Source organism: Cibotium barometz, chromosome 64 (genome assembly GCF_041138505.1).
Source record: "Cibotium barometz isolate CiBa-2024 chromosome 64, ASM4113850v1, whole genome shotgun sequence".
NCBI classification, from domain to species: domain Eukaryota; kingdom Viridiplantae; phylum Streptophyta; class Polypodiopsida; order Cyatheales; family Cibotiaceae; genus Cibotium; species Cibotium barometz.
Window position 1 is genome coordinate 6841258 of NC_141109.1, and position 4759 is coordinate 6846016.

The following is a 4759-nucleotide window of genomic DNA, read 5'->3' on the forward strand; positions in this document are numbered from 1 at the left end:
ATGCTGCCTTTGCTGCACAACGTCTGTAGCAGCGAGGGGTGAGAGTAAGTCATGCACGCTGCCATTAGCGTGCACCACTCGGATACAGCGATGGACCACGGCGCGTATTCCCCATCGCTTCTGCAACTGCTGATAAGGGGTGTGAGGCTACGGTGTGCGCGTATGTGTGGTTCCGCGGTTATAGAGAAAACGTGTTCATTGTGCGTGTGTGTGTTGTGATGTGGTGGGGCGTGGTGTGGCGTGGCGTGGGCTGGCCGGTTGTCGTAATAGACTCCATGGACGGAGAGCTAGGAGACAACGTGTTCATGGACGGATCACTCCATGGACGGAGAGCTAGGAGACAACGTGTTCATGGACGGATCACTTTGCTCTCTCACAGCTTATACGTTTTAGTCAAACCTTACAACTTGCAAGTTACGAGTTTGTTCTTGACTAATTCTTGAGCATGTCGGCAACGTTAATAATAAGTACGTTCTCGACAAAGTTTTTTTATTTTTTAAAAAAGAATGACTCGAATTGAACACCACAACAAACACACACTACCTACTACTATGTGGAGCACTATCTTCCACACTACCTACTACTATGTGCACAGTGCAGCACTATCTTCCACGGGTCTTGAAGACCCTTGTGTCAAGTGAAATCAATGGACCTTGTGTCCAGTGAAATCAATGGATGGCATTGATCAAGAGATCACGATATTTTTTTTGGGTCGTTGGTGGATAAAGTAAACTCGGACGAGTAAACTACGTCAGTACATCACGAAGGAAATAGGGGTGAGAAACATAGAATATAATGGTCTGAAACCACACGGTTTCATTGCTTGAAGGTATAGTGTAGTGGTAAGATGATTCCAATTGTGACCTAACGTATCGAGTTCAAATTCTCTTTTGCACATAACATCTTGCTCCAAATTTTTCCAAGTCCTGAACCCAAATTCACCCTCATCCCATGACGTAAAATACGAAGTAAACTATGATTTATCGAGAAAACTAGGAAGTAGGCTATGCCTGCTTAGTAAACTACAAAGTAACCGATGATCACTTAGTAAACTAAGATGAAATTTTTCCAATTTTTTGTAGTTTACTTAGCATAGTTTACTTGTTTGACTTTACTTTATCCAATGGTCCAAAAAAGGCGTCACGATTTTGATCAATGCTATTCATTGATTTCACTTGACAAGGGTCTTTAAGACCGCGTGGGAGATAGTGTTGAGGCTATGTGCCCCACAGTATCATTCGAGGGGATTCGATCCCACGACCTCATTGAGGTCCACCATCTGGACCATCGGTTTTTGGCAAAGTGCTCGACAAAGTTTTTCCAATCAAGGAGACTCTTTCGTCTTGTTTCTTGGCCTCTGTTGTTTTTCTTTCAAACACTTACACCATCGCGATGGGTTTTGTAACTAAAACTTCTAAATTCTCGACTATAAATTTTAAGACTTCTAAAGTGTCAACCATTAATTTTAAGGCAAGACAAAATTTCAACCCCTTCTCTTCAATCTTAGCTTAGGAAAACATAGTAATGGATTATTAAATTATTATTATTTCTAATCTGCATGTAAATAAAGCATGTGCTTGGAGTGAAATCAATAGCCTTGGCACTTGTAAAATGGGAGACTACATATTATATTGGACTAAGGTTGAATGGCTAAGGTGTAAAGCCTAAGGTTGGATTTTTGGAGTCAAAGAAATAAGTTAAATAAGGAGATAAGCTTTGTAACTAATAGAAAACTCGAACCATGCATGAGAGAGAGAGCTAACTTAGCCTAAGGTCTAGATGTATATGCGAGTGGTGAATTGCATGAGAACTAAGTGGCTACCTTGTGGTTACACAGATATTAAGATCTAGTTGCATAGATTTTTGGTGGGGTACATGCATTAGTAAAGTGAGAATGTATTGGTAGTCCCCATCCATCATTTTCAAGTATACAAGGATGGCCCTAGCCCATGGCACTCTAGTTCTCTTCTTGGTCACTATCTTGAGAACTAACCATTGGGGTTCTTCTTTTACTCATCCCTCATGTATAACTTTGTTTTGTCTTCTCCATTCAAACATAAATGTCTTTTTGAAATCGACTAAGGTTGAATTCAAGAGATTACTATCTACCAAGGTTTTAACAACTTGAGGATCTATTTTCAAGGGATAAGAGATTATCTTCATATTAGATTCTTCCAATTAGAACATAACTCCTCGTCGGTAGGTCTCAAGACATCAACATAATGAAAATAGTTCTCTTCATCCTTACCACTAGGTGGATCTCTTGTTCCTAATGTGCATTGGCCTTTTTAGCTTTTTCAAAGAAGCTTCTTTGCTTCTGAGGAACTGCTTGAGGAGTTCTTAGTGTTCTTCTAACACCTCTTCATCCTCTTCACCATTGGCCTCAAGGCATGGACCAGCTTATAGCTTACACTAAAGCCTCTGAATGGTATGCCTTTGTCTTTCTTCAAAGTCATCTCTTCTTTTTGTCCCATCATCACTCTATGGTTTTTAATTAACAAAAACCCTTTTAGTTTTCTGAGAGAGTACAGAAGATAGAATTCTTATAGGAATAATGTCATTTTTGTCTTCGTCATAAAACTGAGTTCTCGTGGTTCTAGGACACATGCCCATTGTAGCTCCAACCAACAGAGGCATCCAGTTTTCCTCCCTCATTTGGGTTCGATAGTTAAGTGATGGAAGTTTTTTCATCATTCTCACACCTTTTACAACTATGGATTTACACATGACATAAGTTTATTCTTTTTGAAAGTGATGTCGTATATTAGACTCTAATTTATAGTAGTAGGTGTCCGGGTCACATCTCTATATGAATGGTTCTTTAGATTCACCTTGATGGTACTATCGTCTTGTAAAAGGTAGATGTCATCTCTTTCCCAATCATGACTTAACATCATTTGGCTCATGAATGGGTGTCCAACAACAATCATATCATAATTGGGGGGCCTTTAAAGTAAATAGAAAATGTATTCTTGTAGGCTAGGCCATACGACATTACTTCCACCTCCTTATGGATGCTCCTAAATTACCATCAACTAATTAGGTGTTCTTTAATTTATATTTTGATGCAATCCCTTTTGGTTCTGAGAGTACAAAAGATAGCGTTCTGATTGAAATAATTTCATTTCTGTCTTCTCCATCTTTTGAGAGTATAAAAGATAGGGTTCTGATAGTTATAATATCGTTTCGCTCTTCGTTAACTTCTACGAGTATAAAAGATTAGGTTTTGATAGGAATAATATCATTTCTATCTTTGTCAGAGAACTAAGTTCCCATGGTTCTAGGACATGTTTCCATTATAGCCAACATGTGCATCCACTTTTCGTCCTCATATGGCTCCACCAACAATGAAACGATGGAAGTTCCCTCATCATGATCACACCTTTTAGAGCTACACATGTTTACATGACATAAGTTTATGATTTTTGACCATGATGTTGTATCATACCCTAATTCATTGATAGGCATTTGAACACATCTCTGTACAAATGGTTTGTTAGGTTCACCTTGATGTTACTACATAGTATATTGGACTAAGGTCGAATGGCTAAGGTGTAAAGCCTAAGGTTGGATTTTTAGAGTCAAAGAAATAAGTTAAATAAGGAGATACGCTTTTGTTTAAGCCTGAAAATTAGATGCTACTTTTGTCTACTTTTTTGTCTTTCAATTTGTCATAATCGGGCGTAGTGTGAAGTGTCTTTTGAAATCTGGATGGAAGTTAGAAATGTCATGCGAAGTAGTAGTAGTTATTCGTAATAGAAGAAGATGGATTTCTGATTCGCAGATATGGAGATTTATGTAATCAGATAGTTGGCAGTTATTTTGACAATGAAGATGCAGTGTGTTTTGTCAATCTGGTTGTCACTGGCGTTGTCATTCAGTTTGTCAAACAGTCTGAAGTTCCCTTGAAGTTTGTGAAAGATGTGATAAGGAATAAACACTGGCGATTCACGGTGGTTTCAACCACAATGGTTGATTAGGATGGAGCCTACAATAGGAGCATGCAAAGCAAGTGCTATAGATTCACGCATATAGATTCAGGCACTGCTGCAGATACAGAAGGCGAAATCAGATTCAGGAGGCGAAATCAGATTCAGGTGCTGTTTCGAAATCAAATTCAGGAGGCAAAATCAGATTTAGGTGCTGTTTTGAAATCAGATTCAAGAGGCGAAATCAAATTCAGGAGACAAAATCAGATTTAGGAGGCAAAATCTGATTCAGACATAATCAAGCTGTGCAGAAGATTGAAGAAGAATCAGTTTGTCTATTTTTAAGAAAGGGTGTAATTCGAATGACGGTGCTTATGAAGGGTGTTCATGGTCGAGTTTTCTTTCTTCTGTAAGGGGGATGAGTGCCAAGAAGATGCCGAGCAGCAGTTATGGTGGCAGTTACAATGGCAGTTATGGTTCTTGGAAGTCAGATGCTCAATGGTAATACATTCTAGAGAATTCACAATAGCCTTCATATTCTTATTTTGTAAGATCAGTAGTAAGGCGGAAAGGTTCATAGCAAGGAGGATCATGGCGGATTTTGGCAGTATGGCAAATTTTGACAGTGTAGTTTGACAACGCAGTTGACAGTTTGACAACAGAGTTTGACAACACAGTTTGACAGTTTTTTTGATTTGCAGACTGAATCTGCTTTGCAGCCGGAAGGTAAGTTTTTATGGCAATTTTTTCAAGGAGAAATCATAATATTATCAATTTAAAATGTTTCAATCAATTTTAAGCAGCCAATTAAATGAACTTTACGGATCCCG